Raw genomic sequence first — 19,583 nt, 5'->3', positions numbered from 1 at the left:
AAATTAAGGTCTTTCCCAGGTCTCAGTTTGAGTGAGGCCCAGTGACTAAGGGCTAGGTAAGGACTGAGACAAAAGATAGTTCAATTTACTATCACAAAGATATCCATCAGGGAGAGGAAGACCTTCTGAGTTTCTGACCAGAATAGAAGAAGGTTGCTATTTATACTTTTTCTAAGCCATCAAAACCTAGACAATGAGCCACAGAGAATTGGGTTGGGGCTATTATTTGCCATTCAATGAAAGTCAGAGTGACTGGGGTTTAAAGGCATAATCAAGTAGCTCCATTTAAAAGACAATGGGTTTTTTTAAAGTCTGTTTTTTTTTCAGAGCTATATTAGAAGAAATTGGAAGTGAAAACTATCTGTTAAGGTTTGGTCAGAGGAAAGAGAGTAATGACATTAGCCAATGAACAAGTGCTTATTGAAGTCTTCCTCAGTTCAAGACATTGTGGCAGGTGCTGTGATCAATACAATGATATAAGAACCCACACATATGTAGTGCTTCATAGTTTGCAAAGAACTTGATACGTCATCTCATTTGAACTTTAAAGCAATTCTGCAAAGTAGCTGTTGCAAATTATTTCTCCCATTTTGCAGATGAGGAAATCAAGGCCCAGAGAAGTTGTGTGATTAGCCCCCTGGCCACACAGTTTGTAATTATCAGAGGTGGTACTTGAACCTTTGGACTTTTTCTACTCAGAAAACTGGGGGGACCTTTTAAATGACCCCTCCCAGCCTCTTTCAAACTAGATGAAATTAGAAGATGTGGTGACTTCCTGGGAGGAGCTTACATTCTAGAAAGATAAATAAGAAACTTATATACCCCAAATTAAATAAGTCTTCTCAAATACTAAAACAGATCTGTTTGGATGTTTTCTTCAATGATGCAGATTGCATCCTTTCCATACCTGCCCAGCCTATGTGACTCTTGTCCAAATCCTCCCATATTTACTACCAGGTGGGCGTGGGAGGCTCTCCTAAGAATCCTGTAGACTTTCTTTAATTTCTGTTGACATCTGAGGAAGATGCCAGTGGAAAACACTAGGGCAGTCCACCTGTCATCCCTCACTCTTGCCATGTGACCAGTCTGTCTTTTTCTATCATATTTTTCTGATGACATTTTGCTTTGAAGTTCCTTGTTATATCTAGCAACACAGACCTTCTTGCTGTCTCTTACACATGGCACTACATCTCTTAACTCTGACCATCTTCCCTGGTTGTCCTCCACACCTGGAATTCTCTCCTTCCTCATCTCTGCCTCCTGGCTTCCCTGGCTTTCTATACGTCTTAGTTAAATTCTCCTTTTCTATGAGAAGCCTTTCCCAGACCCCCGTAATCATTACTATCTCATTACAGATCACTGTATCTCATTCCTCTGAGGTTCTCTCAGATTAACCCTGTAGATATTCTGTGTGTATGTGGCTGTTTGCGTACTGTCTTTGCCCTGAGATTGTGGACTCTTCCAAGTCAGAGACTGTTTTTGCTTCCCTTTATATCCCAAGGGCTTAGCACGGTGCCTGGCACATTCATAAATGCTTGTTTTGCTGGCCTGACTGTTGTCATCTCTCCATTGTCCCCTGTGTGATGATAATTTTTAGTTTCTTTTCTTTTTAGCAGTGGTTGTGTTTAGTCTCTCAGAGCCATGTAGAGAACCGCACTGGTGGGATACTGCCATTAAAAAGCTAGATCTTTGTTTATTAAAGAAATTTGAGGTCATTAAAGGAGCATTGCCATTTCCTAAAGCTAATTTAGCTGAGTCTCTTCCTCTGATTAAGAGATAAATATAAAAAATAAATAGCAGTTTAACACATTACAAAAAAAGGTCATAAGGCAATTAGGTGAAGGTAGTTAAGAGGAGGACAGATTTCCATGAGCTGGTCTGGTCCCAGGAAGGCTGGAAGTTTATCTCTGAGCTTTTCGGTGTCGTTGTTGTTAGTCACTTTTCCCTTGTATCCAATTCCTTGGGACCCCATTTGAGGTTTTCTTGGCTATTTACTTCTCCTGCTCATTTGACAGATGAGGAAACGGAGGCAAACAGGATAAAATGACTTGCCCAGGCTTACATAGCTAGTGTTTGAAGCCAGATTTGAAGTCAAGGAAGATGAGTCTTCTTGATTTCAGGTAGTCCACTGTGCCACTTAGCTGCCCCTGGTTTAAGTATCTCCATGAGGGTGTGACCACCATTTCTGTTTTAGAGATAGCTGGCATGGAGTCTATATAGTATAACAGAATGAATGCTGGGTTTGGAGTTGTAATCCTGCCTCCATATCTTACTACTTGTATGACTGTGAACAAATCACTTAAATTATTTAGGCTGAGGGCTGAAAGGGATTTTACAGATCATTTAGTGAAACCCACTCATTTCACATTATCTTAATTGAGCCTTATAATACTGTGGGTTTTTTGTTTGTTTTGGTTTTGGTCTATATATTTTTGTCCATGTACACATGGATGCATGTGCACGTGTGTACACACACATGCACATGCATGCATGTATGCCTATAATTTAATTGATGTAGGAAACTTCGTAGTGAGGAAGCTCTCTCTTTCCATACAGATAAGGAACTGTGTTGTAGCTGGGCTGGTTAGAGCACAGAGAGGTTGTGTCTTGCCCAGCACCATACAGCTAGTATTCCTGACTTTGAGGCCAGTTATCTCATATCATGCTGCCAAACTAGGGACTTGCTTAAGGTTACATAGCTAGTTAGGGTTCATAGCTACTAGGTAGCTAGTGTGAGATAGTGAATAGAAGACTGGACTCAGATCCAGGCAGACACATGCTAATTATGTGCAATGCAGGGCAATCTCTTAGCTTCTCAGAGCTCTAGGCAACTTTCTAAGACTGAATAATAGGGAGGATGCCAACCTGTATTGGTAGAGGGAGTTTGCTATTCCAAGAGTTCCTTACACTGGTGAAATCGTGAGTCCAGTCCCAATCCTAATGATGAGAAAATAAATGTTATTATGTGAACCTAGGTCTTTCTGACTCTAAATAGTAACACTCTACCTTCTATACAATGTTATATTGTTTTCTGATTGGAAAGGGACCAATGTGGCGGGAAGGGATTCATGCTGCTGATGTACTCAGAGAGTTGTGACTCCAGTCTCTCTTCCATCTTTTGCCAGGTATGCAATACCTTAAAGAAAAAAAAAACTTCTCCAGCAGAGACTAGGCTTTAAAAAAAAAAGTCATGTTTTGATGTAGAACAATTTTGCATGCAGATGCAGACAATTAATCAATGAGTACCTAGTCTCTGAATGCTCCATGGAAGGGTCAGAACCCTTTCTTTTTAGAGGGAAAGAAATGAAAGTGGAGTAAATCTTTGACTCCTTTTTCTCCTTGTCTCTCCACTCCTATCCCCCATATCCAAATGCCTCCTCCCCACTTCTCCTTCTCTACAGTAATTCATCCTTTTCAGAGAAACCAGCTTCATCTTCTTAAAACAGCATTTTAGCCAACCCACTCTCATCCTTGGAAAACTTCAGAGACTACTGAAGCCACCCATTACCTTATAGGATAAATTTCAAACATTTTAACCTGGCATTTAAAGCCATCCATAATCTGTCCTCAAACTAATTTTCCATCCTTATCTCTTCCACTATTCTCTTACAGAAACTCTCTACTTCAGGCAAGTAAATTTGTTTACTCTTTCCTTAATATGCTTTGTGGTTTGTGCTCCCTCCATTCCCCCTGCTTGGAGTGCCCATTGTTTTTTTTTTCTCCACTTCTCCAACTCAGAAATACATTTTTCAAGGCCCAATTTAAATTCCTCTTTTTCCAACCCATAGTCATTTCAACCTTCTCTGAACTCCTCGCAATACTTATTGCTAACATGGTGTAGTAGAAAGAGTACTTCACTAACAGGAAAACAAATTGAATCTCAGCTCCCCTTCTTATAGGCTATGTGACCTTGAGCAGGTGTCATATGGTGGGAAGAGAATGGGATTTGAAATCAGAGGACCTTAGTGTGAATTCCAACTGTCAGTCACTATCTATGTAATATAGGGAAATCTCTTCTGCATCTCTATCAGTTATTGGTCTCAGCTGCAAAATGATGAGGTTGGGCTGGGTCGCTTCCTATGAAGTCATGCATTCCTCGAGGTATGTCTGTAAAGTGGAACCTGCCTCTACCCTTCTGATCTCACAAGACTGTGGAAATTAAGGTTGGTGAAAGTTTAAAAAATGTAAAATTCCATAAACATAAAAGTAAGATGTGTTTTTCATACTTCTAATAACATACTCCCATGTGTTTGTTATGTTATAGTATTTATCCCTCTTTAATTACATGTATTTATGTTTTTTGTTTTTTTAGCAATTGGGGTTAAGTAACTTGCTCAAGGTTACATGGCCAGTTATTTCTGGGTGTGTTGCTAAGTATCTGAGCCCAGGATTCGATCCCCAGGTCATGCCGACACTCTTACTGGGGCTGGTGCTCTTACATGCTGTGCTACCTGGCTGCCCCCATGTATTTATGTTTTGTTTCTTCAACCAGATTACAAATTCTTTGTATCTCACAGTGTATCTGTATCTGTATCTAACAGTGTCCAACCCAGTGGTTTGTGTAGCTCTGAGTAAACAGTTTTAATGGTTGACTGCTGTATTCAAATTGGAAAGGAATTGTTGATGGGGAAGAGAGAAGAGGGAAGAATTCATGGAGCTGATGGACACTCACAGTGAACCACCATCATCTTCCTTGTAGTTTTTGAAAAGTTTGTGAATCAGATATCTCATTTCTCCCTTGTGCCAGAATTGTCAGTTACATAGCAAAAGGGTAGAGCAGTAATTGGATGAGTTAGAAAGACTGTGACCTCAAGATCCCCTCTCCCTCATAACTCTCTGTTTTTCTGTCTCCCCTCCTCCCCTCACAGACCCCTCTTTCCAATGTAAGAAAGGATGCACAGGTTAGTGAATGACCCCAACAAGCCAAGAAAATCTAGGGGGAATTGTATTGAAGCTCAGGTAAGCGTTCTGAGATGTATTCTGCAAGTAAGACAGCTTACGCTGGCTTGTAGCATGTGTGAAGGAAAACTGGAAAGGTAGAAAAAGGTCAATTTATGAAGAACCTTAAATGTCAGATGGTGGGGGGGGGGGTTGTGGTTGTTTGTTATGTCATCCTTTCTTACAAAACCGGGTGGCTGGAGTGGTTTGTCATTTCCTTTTCCAGTTCATTTTGCAAATGAGGCAACTGAAACAAAGAAGGTTAAGTGACTTGCTCATGAAGTAAATCAGATAGAGTTAAAAAAAGAAGCAGGTCTAGGACAGAGCAATAGGGGACAACATCTATAGCTAGTGGACATGCTATGGATGAAGATTTAGCAGTCTAGGATCTTATGGAGAATATAATCAAAAGACCTTCTCCTAGTGAGTGGACTTTCCTTCAGTCCCATTGTGGAAACATAAAAGCACTATGGAAAGATCTTACATCTGCTAGGATTGTTATCTAAAGTTCAGAAAGATCATCATTTATTTGATTTAAAAAAAACACGAGTAAGTGATTTGTTAATGTTGGAGGTAATATAAGCCAATGTATTTACTTGGTGCTACGTGCAGTCATTAGAATTGGAAAGAAAACAGGTTGTTACTTGAGACCCTTTGTAACAAACACATAAATATGCCCATAAATATCCATTGAGACAAGATTTTAAACATTCTCCACTTCTCCCATAGAAATATATTGGTAATAAAATGAACAAAACCAGCAGTGTTTTCTTCTTGCCTGGTATAAACTGCCACTTCCTTTTGGGAACGGGGAGATAGTTGTTGTGTGTTCATGGGACCTAAAAGAGTGTCTCATTTTAAGTGATTTTCAAAGTGTTCTCACATATCTTGTTCCTTTAACATTTGGTGCAATAAAATGAAAGCAATAACAGAACATTAAGGTATTGCTTTTCCTAACCCCCACTCTCACATACATGTAATGCTTTTGAGACCAGCCTAGCCCTGATTTCTGCCCCCTCCAGTTCAAATAGATTGCAATCAGAGCAGCTTTACAAAATGAGGGAAAAGGAGTCTAGAAAAGGATGTGGAGGAGAGGCCAGGAGGATTGTGTTACAATCTTTTTTTCTCCCCATAGTCTTTAACTTGAAAATGTGTTAATATTTTGCATTGATATTTTGATTCAACCTTGATTCAACAAATGTTTATTAAGAGTCTTTGGTGAGAGGTTGAAGGAGGTAGAGTTTTAGAGTAGACATGTTCCCTGTCTTCATGGAACTTAGAATCCAATTGGAGGATGACCACATGTTATATAGTATAGGATAAATGCATGAGAGGTGTAAAATCTGCACTTGGAATCCAAGGAGAAAAATTGTAACAAACAGCAGAAGGACAATTAGAATGAATTTTCATGGGAGTTGTGGTTGTCATTTGAGCAGTGCTTTAAAAAATGGGTAGGATTTGAATAGGCAGACCCAAGGCAACATTTGAGGCCCAGAAAGTAGCATGAACAAAGGAAGGGGAGTGGCAAAGCCCAGGACATGCATTCTGTTTGATTGCAGCATAGGCAATGGAGAGGGGAGTATTATGAGACAAGGCTTCAAAGGCGGCATAACGCCAGACCACAGAGAACCTCAGAAACTGGTGAATCTTTCAAATTGGCTCAGTGGGTAATAAGGAACCACTAACAGTTTTTTTTTCCTCTAGAGGAATGACATGACTAGATCTCTATGCAAAAAAAGATTGGTGTGGCTGTATTATGAAAGATGTTTTGGGTAGCTTTCAGATAACATACAGAAAGACCTGTTAGGAAGTTACCGAAATACTTCAGGCAAGATGTTAATAAGTGCCAGTGCTAGTGATAGTAGTGAGAATAGAGAAGAGAGGACAAATACATGAGATGTGCCTATCGATTTCAACCTCCTGTAGATATGAAGAAAATAGATCTTGGATCTGTGAAGTTTCACATTCATTCAGTTTTCACTTTTTTTCTTCATTTTTTTTCCTTAATAGTTTTCTTGTTTCTCTGCAACAGCTTGCAAGATAAACCCTTTCTCGAAGAGGTCACGTTCTAAGACACATGTCCTTACAGTGTTTACACCCAATTTGAAAACATTTACTTTAAGGAAATAATATAGGCAATCTTGGCAAAGGAAATTATTGAGAGGCATTATGGGGCCCAGAGATTTATATCCTAGATTCTCTGTTTCAATCTACATATTCAATTATTAATTGCAGAGAAGAAGAAAAAGGGAAAGGGAGAGGTTATGGACTAAGTCAAAAGTTGAAAAAGTAACTCTTGTGGTTAAAAATAGGAAAAGAATATCTAAGTGTGGAAGCTGAACTAGTGATGAGAGTTCTTTAGAAAGAGGAATTACAAATGAATGAACAATGAGCTCAAAAGAGCAGAGTTCTGATCTATTGATGGGAGAGAATAAACACAGACCATCAATTTATTGTCACCAATATGGATTACTCTAAATGCTTTTGGATATTGACATCCCATGGCCTTTATAAAGGGGCATGAGATCAACGTGTTGTTTTTGACATAACTCCTCCGTCTGATTGATTACTCCTATAGCAATTCTTGTCTTCATGACACAATTTAACACTTAATTATATTCTGAAGATCTTAGTCTTGGGAACTGGATAGACTCTTTGAGATTCTTTAGCCTAATGCTTTCATTTTACAGATGAGGAAATTAGGACCACAAGAAGGAAAGTAACTTACCTAAGGTCATACAGGGTATGGAACAGAGCCAGAATTCACATCTAGCTCACAGATTTGATTATAACCACAAAATGTATAGATGGAAGGCACCTCAGAGTTCATCTAATCCAACACCTCATTTTACAGATGAGGAAACAGAGACCCAGAGAAACAAAAGAATTTGTCCAAGGTCATGCAGGTAGCAAATGGTGGGGCAGGAGTTTGAACCTGGATCCTCTGACACCAAATTCTGTGTTCTTTCTGTGACATCCTTTTTTCTGCCCTTTTTCACATCCTCCTCCCATCCCCCATGTGTTTTTGTTTCAGCTCCCCAATCAGACTAGAAACTGCTTAAGAGAAAAGGCTGTATTGCCTATTGACAGATTACTATTTCCAAGAGGTGATGAAGGTTTTATAATTGGACCAATTGATAGAGTAAATTCACTTAAAACCGAAGATTAAGTGAATTGTTTGGAGACATTAAACCTCTAGTGGTGTAACTTTTTTCAACCTCAGGTTGCCTTTCTTGTTAGTTTCTTCATAAATTGCCAGGCAATGGATTCTATCTGATCCAATCCCTAATAAATTTAAAGCAAATAGCAGGAAGGTCAGACGCTCTCAGTACTCATGGCTCCTGTTTTTTAATATAGCCCTGACTTGATATATGGTAGAAATTATAGGAAACATTTAGGCAGTACTGAGGAAGTGATCATAGGAGTAAGTGGTTTTCTATATTCAAAGTACTGTGACAGAGAAAGAATGAGATTAAAGAATGTGATATACTGGTGTCACGGAGAATCTGGTGTAGCTGTGTGAACAGGAAGATGGGCTGTAGTCCTGGGGAATGCATTAGCCTCTCTCCCACTCTAAAACTGTCTGTAGGAAAGCAAATAAAAGCAAAGAAAACCAGGGTGTCTTGGTGGGGCATTAGGCTGGTTTATTCCATGGTGCAGATAGAGCTGTGCTCTTTGCAAGGAGGCAGTATAAGAGTTTCAGTGTGACCCAACAAAGCAGTTCTGGGGAGTTTGGTTCCTTGGGCAGCTTTCCATGTATCTCAGTACTTCCTTATTTAAGTAAAGCCTTGAGCTGTTCTCTCTGTAAGTGATAGGAAATCTCAGGCAGAGGATATGCCTAAGGCTGTCAACTGTAGGTCTGTGTTAGGAGGCCAGCAAGAATTGTGTCTTAACCAATAGCTACTCTCCTGGGTATACCTGTATCAGAAGGAGGGGGACCTTGTAGGAAATCAGTGGTCTTATAGTCAACAGAGTATCTATACCTGGAAGGGACATCAAAAATCAACTTAGTAAAACTCGTTCAGTTTATAGTAAGAAAACAGAGACTCTAAGGGGACTAGTGATTTTTCCACAATGATAGCATATTAAGAGTCCATTTTTTTTATTTTTTCTGTTTAGATTTTGCTAAAGAGAACACTTGCATCACATGGGTTAGGCCATTTGGTTGTTGTGCCATATAGCAATAGGTATGTTAGTGACTTTATGCTTTCTTTTTAGGAGACACACTATAGGGGACACATACTATAGGGAGATACACTACAGTTATCCCTTCTACATCACAACTTTCCCTATTATAGTTTTGATATACTGTGGGTTGGCAAAAGAAATTAAATGGGAACTTTTGGTGAGTTTTATGGAAGTTCCAACAGATAACAAAGATCCTATGACCAAATACTTAGCCCAGATTTTATAATAAGGTACTGTAAATATCCCATAAAAGAAAAAAGAAAAAATTCAGACTTTGGTATGAAGAGAGGGCCAAAAAATTTCATGTGATTTTCCAGATTGTGGTGGGACTCTGTGCTCCTAACCCCCGTATGTGGAAAAGTTGTATAATGTAGAAAGTTGTAATGTATAAGGTGCATGGACTACAGGGGACACACATTTTTGATCTCCCATTGGTCTGATCTGTTTATTTTACTCAGTTGGTAGAGGTTGCATTATCAATGGACAATGATGGTGCTTTCATTTTATGAAGCAATGATGATTTCCTCCCCTGCCTTTGGTTTATGCTGCTACTAGGGAGAAATACAGTAAAAGAGATAAATAACTCATCACCTTCCTGTCAAGTATGCTTTCTCTGTCAGGTGTAAAGTCTGTTGACTTAGGAACATAAATAGGAGCAGGGAGAAATTGGAAAACACTTCAGAGTAGTCTGTTGCTTCTTTTAACGTCTGCTCCCATTGATTATTCTCTCATGAGCTTTGCCTTGTGAGCCTATGAAGGTTTATGGAAAGTACATGACCTTTCTCTTTTACAGTATATTAGGATATAGCAAGTAATTTTTTAAAGATTAGAATTTTTTATTGTTGTTGATCTGTTAGCTATGACAATACCACTTGTTGGTATTTGCTTGATAAATATTAATGGGGTAAGGTCTTTGGTAGGAAATTTTTACTTAGGATTTCCTCTGGATGAGGTTTCTTGGCCCATGGTTCTCAGTGATGACTTGGGACTATTGTATTCACTAGCCAAAGGACAGGAAACAGGAGAGGATCCTTAATATGTAACTAATAGTTTTGGTTATTTGTTTTAGCCTATCATGCATCTCTCCTCTGACTTTTGAGTGACCCACAATTTGATTCTTTGGACTTGTGGTATTCAATGATTCATAGTCAGAGAGTATTACCTGAAAAACATTGATGTTTAAAAAAATAGGCCGAGTCAGGCCGGGGGCAGCGGGGCGGCTGAGGTGGGAGCGGCGAGGCTACACAGGTGGCTGCACCGGCGACCCCGACCCCACCCCCCGACGACCCGCGGCGGACGGAGCAGCACCGCCACCATGATCACCTCGGTCGCTGGAATTATTTCTCTTTTGGATGAAGAAGAATCACAGCTTAAGGAGTTTGCACTACAGAAGTTGACTGCTGGGCAGAAATTTCAGAGTCTGTAGACAAAACAGAAGTCCTGTACGAAGATGAAGGTTTTCGTAGCCGCAGCTTTGCTGCCCTTGTGGCATCCAAAGCGTTCTATCACTTGGGGGCTTTTGAGGAGTCTCTGAACTACGCTCTGGGAGCTGGCAACCTCTTCAATGTCAATGACAATTCAGAATATGTGGAGACCATCATAGCCAAATGCATCGACCTTTACACTAAGCAGTGTGTAGAGAATGCCGAGTTGCCTGGGGGGGAAAGGAAGCCTGTCGACCAGAGAATGGAGGGGATCATGAACAAGATGTTTCGGAGGTGTCTGGATGATCACAAGTACAAACAGGCCATCGGCATCGCTGGAGACCTGCAGGCTGGACGTCTTTGAAAAGACCATGCTGGAGTCTAATGATGTCCTAGGAATGCTGGATTACAGTCTCAAGCTCTGCATGTCTCTGATGCAAAATAAAGTTCCGTAATCGAGTGCTGAGGGTTCTGGTTAAAGTTTACATGAATTTGGAGAAGCCAGGCTTCATCACTGTTTGCCAGTGCTTGATTTTCTTAGACAATCCTCAGGCTGTGAGCGATATCTTGGAGAAGCTAGTCAAAGAGGACAACCTCCTCATGGCCTATGAGATCTGCTTTGACCTGTATGAGAGCGCCAGACAGCAGTTCCTGTTCTCCCTCATCCAGAACCTCTGTACCGTGGGCACCCCTATCGCTTCTGCACCTGACTCCACCAACATGGGCACTGTATGGAAACAGAAGAAAAGGCCGGCCACGCATTTGCCGGGAAGACCCCAGAAGTGAACCCAGAGCCCAAGGATCAGCTATCAGAAATGATTAAAATTTTAAGTGGTGAAATGGAGATTGAATTACATCTTCAGTTTTTATTATGAAATAATCATACAGACCTCATGATTCTAAAAAACACAAAGTATGCAGTGCAGAACTCCATAGGTCACACAGCCACAGTCTTAGCCAATTCTTTCATGCACTGTGGGACAATGAGTGACCAGTTCCTTAGAGATAATTTGGAATGGCTTGCCAGAGCCACGAACTGGGCAAAGTTTACTACACTGCCAGTCTGGGAATAATTCATAAGGGTCATGAGAAGGAAGCATTACAATTAATGGTAACCTATCTCCCCAAGGATACCTCTCCGGGGTCAGCCTATCAGGAAGGTGGAGGTCTCTATGCATTGAGTCTCATTCATGCCAATCATGGTGGAGACATAACTATTTGCTTAATCAGCTCAAGAATGCCAGCAATGATATTGTCCAGCATGGTGGCAGCTTGGGCCTTGGATTGGCTGCCATGGGCACTGCCCGCCAGGATGTCTATGATCTGCTCAAAACAAACCTGTACCAGGATGATGCTGTGACAGGAGAAGCAGCTGGCCTTGCCCTGGGCCTGGTTATGTTAGGTTCCAAAAATGCCCAAGCTATCGAGGACATAGTTGGCTATGCCCAGGAGACCAGCATGAAAAGATCTTATGGGGCCTTGCAGTTGGCATTGCTTTGGTAATGTACGGGAAGATGGAGGAAGCTGACTCCCTCATTGAGTCTCTGTACTGGGATAAGGACCCGATCCTCCCAGTCTAGAATGTACACAGTAGCCATGGCTTACTGTGGCTCAGGGAACAAGGCCATCTGGTGCCTGCTGCATGTGGCGGTCAGCAATGTCAACGATGATGTCAGGAGGGCCGTGGTGGAGTCTCTGGGGTTCATTCTGTTCAGAACACCTGAACAGTGCCCGAGCATAGTTTCCTTGTTGTCAGAGAGTTATAACCCTCATGTTCCTTATGGAGCTGCAATGGCCCTGGGGATCTGCTGTGCTGGGACAGGAAACAAGGAAGCCATCAATCTTCTGGAACCCATGACCAATGACCCTGTGAACTATGTGCGGCAAGGTGCGCTCATCACCTCGGCTCTCATCATGATTCAGCAGACAGAGATCACTTGTCCGAAGGTCAACCAGTTCAGACAGCTGTATTCCAAAGTCATCAATGATAAGCATGATGATGTCATGGCAAAGTTTGGTGCTATCCTGGCCCAGGGCATCTTGGATGCAGGGGGCCATAATGTCACCATCTCCTTGCAGTCTCAGACTGGGCATACCCACATGCCTTCCATGGTAGGTGTCCTGGTCTTCACCCAGTTCTCTTTCTGGTTCCCTTTGTCCCACTTCCTGTCCCTCGCTTATACTCCTATCTGTGTCATCGGACTTAACAAGGACCTCAAGATGCCAAAAGTCCAGTACAAGTCCAACTCCAAACCACATTTGCATGTCCTGCACCACTCGAGGTGCCGAAAGACAAAGAGAAGGAAAAGATTTCTACTGCTGTGCTCTCAATCAGTGCCAAGGCAAAAAAGGAGGAAGAGAAAGAAAAGAAGGAAGAGGAGAAAATGGAAGTGGATGAAACAGAAAAGAAAGATGAAAAAGAAAAGGAGCCTGAGCCAAGCTTCCAGCTCTTAGATAATCCAGCCCGAGTTATGCCTGCACAGCTTAAGGTCCTTTCCATGACTGAGACCTGTCAATACCAGCCTTTTAAACCTCTCTCCATCGGAGGCATCATTATCATGAAGGACACCAGTGAGGATTTAAAAGAATTGGTATAGCCAGTGGCTGCTCACGGCCCCAAAATCGAGGAGGAGGAGCAGGAGCCAGAGCCGCCAGAGCCCTTTGGATACATCGATGACTGAGGCCTAGAGCATCTCATTCACCCATTTCCAGAAGATTGCCAAGTCTGATATTGGAAATAACATCCATGAGGAAGTTCCTGCCAAGACCTGCCATTCACTGCATGCATGGTTGCCTCTGTGCCGACCTCGGGAAGCCAGTCTCTGAGTCTTCAGTTGAAGAAAAGATGGATGGCTGTTTAGTACACTCTTACAGAAACAAAACGTGGTTTTCAAATAAACATATTAAAATCTCAAACAAACAAAAAAAATAGGCCTTTATTTCAGGGTGAGGTTGGGGTTATTGACAATGCTATGCAGTTTCCAAAATGTAATTTATCTTGCTAAATTCTTGCTATTGAATTCTGGGTCTAGTTCATAGTCATTTGCAATGTCTTCCCAAGATGTCAATGGGCTCTCAACCCAGCTCCATGTCAGACTGGACAAAAAGGCATCCTTCTTCCACTTGGTTTATTTGTTTGTTTTCCTCTGTGCAAATTATTAGGCTGAGCATGCTGTAGTAGGTATTGTTTTCATCTGGGAAGAGAAAGGAACAATCATTTTTTATGTGTTTCTCATAAACCAGGCACTTTGCAAAGCTCTTTATAGATAACACCTCAGTTGATGCTCACACCTACCCTGTGAGGCAGGTGCTATTAAGATCCTCATTTTACAAAGCGAGGTAGATAGAGGTTAAGTGACTTGTCCAGGGTCACACAGATAGTAAGTGTTGGAGACCAGAGTATCTACAATGTCCAATGACTTGCTAAGTCTGTACCATGTCACATACTAAGAAGAGCAACTAAAGATCTCATTATTTAGAAGTAATCTCACCTCCCTTTGTACCTGGCATTGGGCATATCAAAGACTAACACCTTTGTCAAGCACAACTCCCTGTAGCCGCCACAGGGGTTGTCAAATGAGTTAACACTTTTGATTCTTTCAAGAAAAGTACTATTTTAACATATGTATGATATGTTGGATGAGAGCCTTTAAAGGTGATGAATTGTTTGTGAAGGTTATCATCCAAGCAATAGATATGACTGGAAAAGGAAGTAGAGCAATGAGGAAGGATAACAAAATTGTTCATGGATTGATAATGCTAAAAGACTCGGAGGAATCTGGCCCCCAACATGTAGGGTGGACTGTGTTGTTGAGTATTTATAGGTTGACAGGGACAAGAGTCACACAAGATAAGGTGGGAATGGGTTGTGACATGCATTGTTGCCAAGTATGCCAAGTATCCACCCTGATAAGGCCATGGATTCACTTAAACGTTAAAGTAATCCCAGGTATTTGCCCAATCAGTCTGTTGCTAGGCCCCATGCAATTATTCTGGGCCTCCTTCAATGCAGTATGGTTTTGATAAAACCATTTTTTTTATTTTTTGAAAAGAACGTCTGAAGAGTTGTAACTCTAGATTTCTCAGAAGCTTGGCACAGGCTTGTTGTATCTAAGAACATCCCTCAGACCTTTCTGTTGGACCTTCTCTATTTGGGATATAATCAGAAATATAATGCCCAACCAAGAAAATGGTTTTTACCTTTCACTTCCTCGAAAGTCAATGATCTTGATCAAAGTTTTCTATTTTTCTGAGTTTTGGTATAGACATCTGGGAGGAGAGGGTTGTTTTTTGGGTGGATATGTGTGTGTCCATGCGTGTGTGCATGCGTGTGTGTGTGTGTGTAATGCTTTTCTATTCCAAATTGTATTCAGGAAGAGGAACTTAAATTAGACATTTAGACTCTCATGACTGGAGGGGATCTTGGAAATCATCTAATCTAATAGCTTTATCTTAAATAAGAGGAAACTAAGGCTAATAAAACAGATCAATATGACTGGCCTATGATTATGCGACCAGAAAATGACATAGTTGAGCCTGGAACTGAGGCTTCCTTCCCACTACTCCACACTGCCTACCCTACAGTTATGTTTATACTGGGTAATTTCTAGTCTTGGGCTACACCTATAAATTACCTGTCTCAGCTATTTCATTTCCTGGCTTGAGAGGCAGAGAAATTTTCAAGTTAATAATTTTGCCTATGTTTTTCAGTTTGACATTTTACTTATATACAATATAGGAAACATACTTTTTTTTCCCCCTCTCTCCTAATCTGTTTGTCTCAAAGGGCTCCTGTGCTATGTTTCAAACAATACTCAGTTGGGATGCTTCTTACTGCTATTTCCAGTTGGATACAATGGGAACATTGCCAAAGAAGCTCCCTCCCTTTTTAATGTTCATAAAGATGCACATTATATTATGTAGACCATGGAATTACATGCCATCTCTTCAAGCTGTGTCCCTGTTTGGCCTTCATTTATAATTGGTTCCATGTGCTAAATGGAAAAGATGTTAACACCTCTCTTGGGATCACTAAATTAACCTTAACGAGGTGAACACAGGGCAGGGAGAGACATTTATTTTAGAGCTATGGGGATTTGGAGTCATTCATCAGTAAGAACATTCCTCCTTGGCCAAAACTTTTTCCTTCTATATGATCTTCTTTCAAACTTCTTTGTTACACAAAAGAAAATTGCATCATTATGAATACCGCCCTATGAACCATGGCAAAAGTTTTCCACCTTTATTATATCAGGGACCCTTGTAACAATCTTTTGAAGCCTATGGATCCTTTTTCAGAATAATGTTTGTTGTTTCAATTTATAATAAAAGGAAATGATGAATTTCAGTTAGATGTTAGTAAAAATTATCATGTATTTTCATTCTCTTCCAAGTTCATCGACCCCTTGAAATTGACTCCTTGGGGGTCCATGAACCCTAGGTTAAGAAATCCTGTCCTACAGTCACACTACTTTCATTGTCTGATGACAACAAAGTCAATTCATTTTGAGAAACATTTATTATATGCTATTTTATGTAAGGGCAGCTAGTGGCACAATCGATTGAGTGCCGAGGCTGGAGTCAGAAGACCTGAGTTCAAATGTGACCTCAGACACTAACTATGTGACTGTGCTTGCCTCAGTTTTGTCATCTATAAAATGAGCTGAAAGGCAAACCAAAGGGTCTGTAATAACTAAACAACAAAATTATGTGTAAAGTATTGGTCTCCAAAGATAAAATCACATAGAATAAAGATCTCAAATCTATATGGATATCAGTTGACTTCTTCATTCCAACAAGTATTTATTGATCCTCAGCTATGTACAAGGCATAGTACTAATTAGTATATGGATAGTGACAGTCCTAGCATGTGAGGATCTCAGTATTTAGTAGCAGAATAAGCCAAGTAAGTGTATGTATCACATGTGGCCTTCTATCAGTACTATACATAGAATAAATGACATCCCAAAAAAGTGTTGGATGGGTCAAAAGATTGAGGTTCTGCAGTGAAAAATGTGGTTTGCATACTTGTGACTTGTGGTGTGATCTTATTTAAAGGCAACATTTTTAGCATTTGACTATATTAGCTAAAGATTCTGTTGGTTTCTTGGGGTTTGTGAGTGACAGCTTGGCTGGGAGGACTTCCCTTGGCATAGAGAGAGACTGGTTCCACCTTTAGGCCCGGCAGGACAAGGAGAAACAGGGAGATTGTGGCTGGGGGCTTTAGCAAGAAGACAAAAGTTTTCAGTATGTAGACATTTTGCTGCTCCATGTCCTGTACAGAGAGGCATCCATCTACATCAAAATGACTAGAATTGAAGCAGCTTTGATAGCCCATTAATTTAACTGAAAATGATATTACACCTATGTTAGTTTGTCACTTTTTTTGTATCTATCTTGATTTATTTGTCTACGTTTTAAAAACAGGAACTGACTTGCTCCCAGATGATGTGTGGAAAAGTGAAAAATGAGAATAATTTAAGGGTCTAAGGATCATAGATATGGAACTGGATGGAATGTTGTATTTCTTATCTGTAAAAGGAGGATGGATAAGACATTGTCCAAGATTCTTAATATCCTGAAGCAATTCATTTAACCCAATCCACATCCAGAATATCATAGAGAAGGGACAACATCATTTCTGGTGGTGAAGGTCTCTGCTACCACTCACCTCCACAGTCAGTTAACTCCACTAATGTGAGAGGGAAGCCAGCCTACATAAAGCCAATAAGGCACCCTGACTGAAAGATGGGAGGTTGCTGTGTCAGAGAGGACAAGTCATATTGACCATCACCTTTTCTCAGACTTTGATAGAGATAATACAGGACCCTAAGCCCTCCCCCTGTCTGCAGTCCTTCCCTCCTCAGTAGCCATAGATATGGCAAACTCAGAAAACAAAACAAAACAAAAAATTAATACCAAAAATTTTGGCACTGCCAGATGGTTTCACATAAGAAACCGATGGGATCTCATTAATGGCAAAGATGGTAGAGAATGTGCACTACCATCTGCCTTGCTGTTATACCATAAGGACCACAAGGCCTTTCCTTCTCACTTGCAGCTAAAATATCCTCTATGTGTTGTCTCCCCATATTAGAATATGAACTCATTAAGGACAGAAACTGCGTTACTTTTCTATTTGAAACATTAGGCAGTGCTTTTGCACATAGTAAGAGTTTAATGATGTGTTTTCATTAGTTTGCTCATTTTCTGGTGACCTTCAATGGTAGGGAAGCCACCACTTATGGGGAGACCTGTTCTGAGGAAAGAGATGCAAACAGAACTAAGATTACAATGGATATTGTGGCTGAGATTAATTATGATGGTGAGGCAAATGTAGGTTATCAGGTCAGAAATGTATTGGTCATCTCCACACTAAGCTCCCCTTTGCTAGCAACTCTGCAGGAACTAAGTCCCTTAGAAGAGAAGAAATAAATTTCAGAATGACTGTCTATTCACTTTTATTGTCCAGTCCTCCTAAGATTTCCTTCAAGTAATTTTCCTCTCTATACTTAAGACTCAATTCTGCTTTCAGAAGTGAAGTTCCTATTAAAATCCTCTAGCTAGGTGGTGCAGTGGATACAGTGCCAGACCTGGAGTCAGGAAAAATCCAGCCTCAGAAACGTACTAGCAGTGTGACCTTGGGCAAGTCACTTAATACTGTATGTCTCAGTTTCCACATCTGGAAAATGATCTGGAAAAGGAAATGGCAAACCACTCCAGTGTCTGTGCTATGAAAATCCCAAATGGGATCATGAAAAGTGGTATATGACTGAAACAGTTGAACAACAAAGCGTCCTCCTAGCAAATGTTGATGCTTTGTGGTTATCTTTTAGACATTGGAAAGGATTCTTTCTCCCAACATGGTCACTGAACATTTGTTGAGATTGGTACCCCACCCCAATTTTGATCTAAGTTCTTTATTTTTCAGCGGTCATCACAAATTTTCCCTTATGTACCTATTCTCCCTAGAGTTAGTAAATCAACCAGCTAGCAAGCATTTGTTAAAAAAAACAATGCTAAGAGCCAGGCCCTGTTAAGGACTGGGGTTACAATGAAAGGCAAAAACATGATCCCTGATTTCAAGAAGGAATGGAGAAGAATGGAGAAGACAACATGTAAAAAAACCATCCATACAAGAGATACACATTGTATGTACAAGATAATCAAAGAAAAGTAGTAGCATGAGGTGGAGAATGGAGACCAGACAATGTCTACTACCGAAAGTGGGATTTGAATGCAGTCTTGAGGAGCTCCAAGGAAGTACAGAGGAGGAAGTGAATAGGGAGGGCATTCCAGTCATGGGGACAGTTGGTGAAAAGGCACTGTAATATATATATATATATATATTTTTTTTTTAAATTTATTTATTTATTTTGGTGAGAAATAGCAAGACCAATGTGGAAAGTTTGCAGAGGGGAGCAAAGTGGAAGAAGACTGGAAAGGTAAGAAGGGGCCAAATTGTGAGAGGCCACAAGAGTCAAACAGAGGATTCTTTTCATTCTCTTAAACCAGATTCTCCTTTGTAGACCTTTATGTGTTTTGTATTCTCCAATTTATAACTCAGAGAGAGAGAGTGTGTGTATGTGTGTGTGTGCACATGCATGCATGCATGCATATAAATATGTGGACTGATCAGCCACATGCATGTGTGTTTTGGGGAATAGGAAAAGTTAAGGGCTGCTAAACTCTTCCTCTTTCTACCTACTGGTCTTATTTCTTCCCTTTGAAGCAAAATAAACCTCCCTCTGCTACATGATTTTTGCTGTTCAGTCCTGTCTGACTCTTCATGACCCCATGTGGGGCTTCTTTGGCAAAGATACTAGAGTGGTTTGTTATTTCCTTCCCCAGTTTATTTAACAGATGTGGAAACTGAGGCAAACACGGTTAAGTGACTTCCTGTGGGTCACACAGCTACTCAGTATCTGAAACTAGATTTGAACTCAGATCTTCCTGACTCCAGGCACAACACTCTATTCACTGAGCCACCCCACTGCCACTGATTTACAGCTCCACCAACAGGCATTAATGCAC

At 40.6% G+C, this 19,583-nt stretch overlaps 1 protein-coding gene and 1 pseudogene across 3 annotated transcripts in view; both read left to right on the top strand.

Moving 5' to 3' along the window:
- The window catches only part of INPP4B (inositol polyphosphate-4-phosphatase type II B), a 1,018,353-nt gene that overhangs the window by 60,796 nt on the left and 937,974 nt on the right, over positions 1-19,583 (top strand). The window lies entirely within an intron of this gene.
- On the top strand, positions 10,349-13,473 carry LOC138175109 (26S proteasome non-ATPase regulatory subunit 1 pseudogene; annotated as a pseudogene).

This window comes from Petaurus breviceps, unplaced genomic scaffold (assembly GCF_028583685.1).
Source record: "Petaurus breviceps papuanus isolate PSGF00001 unplaced genomic scaffold, PetGlider_PUasm1.0 76, whole genome shotgun sequence".
In the NCBI taxonomy this organism is placed as follows: Eukaryota; Metazoa; Chordata; class Mammalia; order Diprotodontia; family Petauridae; genus Petaurus; species Petaurus breviceps.
The sequence above is the reverse complement of the archived record's forward strand: the minus strand, read 5'-3'. Positions and strand labels throughout refer to the sequence as shown.